Genomic DNA, 6,391 nt, shown 5'->3' with positions numbered 1-6,391 from the left:
GGAAGTAGCATCTGACGGCAGCCTACACAGAGTATTTCTGTGAGCATATGTATTACAGGGAATGTTCAACAGCCCACTGACACAAACCTCCATTGTATTATGTAACTGGCAGCTGTCACTCATTCAGTGGGTAGAATACTGCAAATACAAAACGACCATACCCAGGATTGCCTTATTACTGTTGTGATTAGGAATGGGATTGAGAATCTGTGCGCTGCCCCCCCCCCATGTGCTGTTGGGCTCCAACTCATCAGTCCCACCCAGCATGCCTAGTAGTCAGGGATGATTGTAGTTGTGCCCCACAGGAACTGGAGGGCCACCGGCTGCCCACTTGTCATCTAGACGGACCAACGATCTGGCTCAGCTCCAGGCTGCGTCAGTGAAGAGATCAGGGTGGAATGTGTACATGCCCCACCAGCTCCTGAGGGAAACTCGTTCCACACCTTGATGGTTATGCAACAGCTGAGGCTATTAGGCAGCATGACAACTTTCAATGAGCTTAAACCAGCGAACAAAAGGATGTGCGTAAAAACGGTTACGAGGCGTTTATTAACAGCTTATTCACATGTTGCTCTGTTTTGGGGTGTGGGTGTTTGCAGATGCATTGTCACTCACACTAGGGGAAATGTGCAATGTGAACAAGATCTTTCTGTAAGTCCAGTGGGAAAGCCACAGCTAAGTCAAGCATTTGCAGGTTCCCTATAAGACTTTTTGAGCTTATTAAAGCAGATTCCTGGAGGAAGAGTTGAATTTCCTAGGATTCTGCCTCTGTCCCAGGTAAAGCTTCACTTGCTAAATTTCTCTTGGGCTGTTGTTACATGCTCAGGAGAAGGGTCAGTGGAGGCTAGCCCATTAGGGGAAAGGGGCACTGCCACCCACCTCAGCTGTGCTCAATTTTGCCTAACAAACATTTTTTGCAGTGTGATTTTCCTAATTCATTTTAGTATGATATTTTCAATAATGTGTGCATTTATATACACACTTCAGTATGCAGTGGTACCTCAGGTTACATACGCTTCAGGTTACAGACTCCGCTAACCCAGAAATAGTACCTCCAGTTAAGAACTTTGTTTCAGGATGAGAACAGAAATCGTGTGGCAGCAGCAGGAGGCCCCATTAGCTAAAGTGGTGCTTCAGGTTAAGAACGGACCCCCGGAATGAATTAAGTACTTAACCCGAGGTACCACTGTATACATGTCTGTGCACAATGCTAAGCTGAAGAACTGTATTGCAAAATTTGAAGAAGTATGAATTTCAAAGCATATTGTTTTGGAAAATGCAGACTATGCAAATTTCCCTTTAGATGTGAACTGAATCAAAGTTCTTCCTCGTCTTGGCTCTCTGCACTCATTAAACATTCCTGGCTTTCTGCTTCTTTCATTGTTTTAAGCAGATTCTAAAGGAGGTAGAATTTCTGCAGACTGCTAGAAATCCACTGGCTTAGAGCAGAAGTGAAGGAAACTGGAAGGACTGCTAGACCAGGTCCTAGGTCAGTGTTTTGACTCTATGGTAAACTAGCAATGAGTCAACAGCACAACTAGGGGTATATCTTCGCCAATGAACACTGAGCTTGAAAGAGGGCTTAGAAGAAAAGAGTCTCCAAAGCTTATGCTTTTTACACCTATTCAATGATGTTCATAAATCATATCAAGCTACTATTACAACACTACTTTTTTTTTAGTTTAAGATTATTGATATTCTTAGCACCCACTCAATGCTCATACATTCCTCAAAGGAGCACCTACATAGGAGGAGGCTGGTTGCAGACAGTTGCCTCATGCGATTGGGAGTCTCAATCTCTAATGCCTTATTCACTCAACTATCAACTCATAATAGCTAAAGTTGCCAGGTACAACTACTGTGCTGTGGTTTCCAGAAATAAACCACATGGGTGGATGTTTCTTGTTAACGCCCCACCCCACCCCACCCCACTTAGGATCTATGGGAAAATCTCAGCACTAGGGTTGAATCAGTGGCGTAGCGTAGGGGTGTAGGGGGGGCCGGCCGCACCAGGCGCAACATCTGGGGGGGGCGCTCGCACTCACAGCTCTCTGCCCCTACCTGGCTCACTCACTCTCTCTCAGGGGGCGCAAATGACTTGCCTTGCCCCGGGTGCTGACAACCCACACTACGCCACTGGGTTGAATGGAAAATAAATGGATAAGCACGTTTGAAGCAGCTCAGCAAATTCCATCTGCCAGGCACGAAAGTGGAAAAATGTAGCAATTCTGTGAAAAGCTGCACAAAGCTTCTTAGATATGCACATTTAATTAAGATGTAATGAAAGGCTGTTAATTAAGTGGCCAAGATGAATTATAAAACTTCACTTGGGATTATGCGATACCTACAAAGTAAAAAATTCTCACTCTGTTTATACATGTGTATTTTTCTCCAGAGGATTTTAAAAAGAAACACACACTTGTATTTACTTAACTGGGTATACTGGTAGCTATAGAGATATGAAGCTATCATCTGATCCAGTGTTTTTCTGATACCATCAGTGTTTCCTTATTACTTTTCTGTTCCCATAGCCTCATTATAAGGCACGCCCTAAACAAATCTGCTGTCACTTCTTGTTGCTATGCGAGACTTCTCATTATTTTATTTTGAATCATGCTGTGAGTCTCATGTCGTGAAAAGCCAAGGGAAAGCATCCTGGTAGATGTATTTCATTTCCATAAGATGGTAGCAAGAGTGCTGAAAGTACGTTACTTTGTTTGGACAAATGTTACCTCAGTGATTCACCATCGCTGAATAGCAACGCTACTTGGAAAACTTAAAAAACACTGAACCTGTTTCTGGGGTTGCCAATTTCAAACAGCTGAGTCTTTCAACATCGGCTTGAACAAGGCAGAAGGTAGTAACTGATAAATGTTTAGCTCCCCCTGTTCAAAGCTTCATTCTCTGAATTTTGTGTTAATAACTTTCCAGTCAAACAAAATTTACAAAAATGTATATATTGGGTGGAAATGTTCTAAAAATGCTACATTTGTGAAAATAACATGCCAAAATGTTAGGGTAAGCTAGTTGCAGAATGTATATATTGGTCAAAACTGCATGCAGAAAGTGACATATTAGAAGAAATTTACACTAAAATGCTGACAAATTTCCATGAGATTAAACATATATAGATGCATACACAATTTGCTCATAGAATTGAGGGGAACTAAATTTTGCAAAAAAAAAAAAACCCCAAACAAACAGAGAAAAACAGGGACAGACTTTGGTTATCTTTCATAATATGGAGCCCTGTGCGAGGCCAAAATTTGGCACCCCAAAATGGATCTTCTCAATTATGGGTCTTCTCAGTTTTGCACCCCTGCAGCTCAGTACTCTGTGCAGTGGAACCACCCGCACCGCCCTAAATCTGGTGCTGCCAAAATTGACAAATGTATCCATCTGAAAACTGGCTCAAGATCACTTATGACTGGAGCAGCCTATGAACTGGGGACTTTCCGGACCACACTCTTAGCCACTGCATGAGTGTGGTCTCGAAAGTGGCAGCCTTATTTTAACAACCAGAGAAATGCTTGGCACAGGGGGAAACTCTGCTAGCTGCTCTGATTCTTCCCCCTTTTATTTAATTCGTTATTTAGTTGTTGCCTGTTGGAACATTTCAAATGCCACTCGCTGGGGCTTAGAAGTTTTAGCCTCATTAACAGGTAGGAAGCAAGTCTGACTTTTCTAGATCATCAAAACAGTACAAGTGTCAGAATGATTCATGTAGCAGAAATGCAGGAAAATTCCACCGCACAAAGCAAGCTGGATTGCTGCGCGTCATTTCTTCTACCACAGAGGGTTTCCCTGCCTGGCTGAATACTTTGTCAACAATCATGAAGCCCTACTTCTAAAATCAGATGAGAATAGCGAGAGTTGGAAAACATGTACATATGCACAAATACACAAACACACACAATGTTATGTGCAGCAATTTTTCAAAACAAACAAACAATGAAATTATGAATGCAGACACTGAATGCTTATGAACTGGTTAATGTATGTTCCGGGGGACAAGGCAGGCACAAAGGTAGTACTGCAGGGAAACAATACCCAATATTAGATAGAAATGAATACCCGAAATTAATTTGTGTTTTAGTTGTGAGGAAGGGGATGTAGCCAGAGGGAAGAGAGCTTTGCAGGAGCAAAATCAGGTCTCTTTCAACCAACATCCACCAACCAGCTGCAGAATCAGCAGCCTTCTCAGGTGGGGCTACGAGGACCAGAATAGATGGCACATTCCACATAGGAGAGTGTCACTAAACCACTGAGCCTCTTGGGTTTGCCGATCAGAAGGTTGGTGGTTTGAATCTGTACAATGGGGTGAGCTCCCATTGCTCTGTCTCAGCTCCTGCCAACCTAGCAGTTTGAAAGCATACCAGTGCAAGTTGATAAATAGGTACCACTGCGGCGGGAAGGTAAATGGCATTTCCATGTGCTCTGGTTTCCGTCACGGTATTCCATTGCACCAGAAGCTGTTTAGTCATGCTGGCCACATGACCTGGAAAGCTGTCTGTGGACAAACGCCGGCTCCCTCGGACTGAAAGCAAGATGAGGGTCACAACCCCATAGTCGCCTTTAACTGGACTTAACCATCCAGGGGTCCTTTACCTTTTACATATGAGTAAAGAGTGGAGGGGAATCCTTTGTGGAGCGTAAAGAGACAGCTCAGCAGGAATTAGGGCTTCCATTTATTGGAAAGCAAAATTATGGCACTTGAGTGTACCTGGAGTGGGACTTGGCAAGGTCTGGGTGAAAAGGTGAGCCCAACAAATCAAGGTGTATATATAGTTCTAAGGCAGTATATAACATAGTTAATGATTTAGAACAGGCTTCCTCATCCTCGGCCTTCCAGATGCTTTTGGCCTACAACTCCCATGATCCCTAGCTAGCAGGACCAGTGGTCAGGGATGCTGGGAATTGTAGTCTCAAAACACCTGGATGGCCGAGGTTGAGGAAGCCTGATTTAGAAGATCTTCTAGAAATCATCGAAAGACATTTTGCAGGCAAGGAGCACTGAGGCTGACAGACAAGTCCCAAGGAAAATCTGTGACTCCATGGCAGAGACTTCAAGACATATGTAAAAGATGTAACTCAAGAAAGCAAGCCATGCTGCAGACTACAGGTCAAGGGACTCTATCACTGGATCCAAAGCCTTGTGGATCTGCCAAGGGAATCAGGAAAAAGCACCTCTCCCTTTAACTCTGGCCACCAGGGCTTGGGATGAAGCGGCTGATCAGAAGCTCCATTATGCTCCACTGCTCCCTAGCTGGGGTTAGATATGTTTTGTCAGAAGTTTGAAAACTGTAACAAATAATAACTTTATTAAGGGAAAAATGGGGGGGGGGGAGGAAAGGAAAATGATTATTCATTTTTTTGTAATCTGTGGAAAGGTTAACTTCTAATATAACAGCCCAGCTTTAGAAACCTAGAGATGTGTAAAATAAAATTATTATATTTTAAAGTAAGTAACTATTCCACACTATATCTATTAAAGTCAATGGATAATGCTAGGCAGAGCTAAAACACAAGTGTTTTGATAAGCACCCAGCGCTATTAAGACATGGGGCTTGGAATCATGACAAGAGTACTGCAGAAGAATAAAATGCCAGTGGGGTTTCGTACCAAAATTATTTGTGCTTCATAATCACAAAAACATAGTGATAAAGAATAATCGCTGAGAGTTTAAACTTTGTAAAGTATATAGGTAAAGAAAACCAGAGAACTAATCAAGAAATCGGCAGCAGCAAACAAACTATTGAAAATTGTGTGTTGCAGGTTGTTGGGGAGGTTTGAAGAACAGGAAGGCCAAATAAGAATTTGACCAAAGGATTCCAATGAGGCAATCTAATCTTGAACAAAGGGAAATGTGATATCTAAAACATTACCCAGTTGAAGAGAAAGCTGAAGCAATAAATACAAAGTTGATAGTAGCGAATTATTGAGATAATAAATTGTTGTGCTATGTGGTGTGTGTGTTTGAGCAGAGGTTGGATGGCCAACTGTCTTGTATGATCTAGTTGAGATTCCTGCACTGCAAGGGGTTGGACTAGACGACCCCCAGGCTACCTTCTTTGATTTTAATCACAAGCACATGCATCTCAGACTGGGCCCTACAACATCAGAGGTGCAATTTCCAAACAGACAACCCCTTTTTGGTTTGGAAATTAAAGTGCATAACGCCAAGTTTCTTGTTTGCTGAACTGAACCATAGCAAGTAGTGTGAAGCTAAAGATCTAGTTCCATTGCCTGTGTTGAGACACTCACATGAGGGTACTTCAATCTAATTCAGCCAGATATGATTTGGAAGTGGGGTAAAATAATAAACAACCCATGATCTGGCTAGCAAGCTCATAGAAATGTGCATGGGGCAAGGGTAGAGACTTAGCCAACA

The 6,391-nt window shown here is 42.7% G+C and overlaps 1 long non-coding RNA gene across 1 annotated transcript; it reads left to right on the top strand.

Moving 5' to 3' along the window:
* Nucleotides 1-2,587: 2,587 nt before the first annotated feature.
* On the top strand, nt 2,588-5,967 carry LOC310761726. The gene is made up of 2 exons (XR_014547693.1): nt 2,588-2,857; nt 5,776-5,967. It is a non-coding gene; the product is annotated as an uncharacterized lncRNA (long non-coding RNA).
* Nucleotides 5,968-6,391: the final 424 nt, after the last annotated feature.

This window comes from Podarcis filfolensis (genome assembly GCF_964270895.1).
Source record: "Podarcis filfolensis genome assembly, chromosome: 4".
NCBI classification, from domain to species: Eukaryota; Metazoa; Chordata; class Lepidosauria; order Squamata; family Lacertidae; genus Podarcis; species Podarcis filfolensis.
This window is presented reverse-complemented; position numbering and strand designations above follow the sequence as displayed.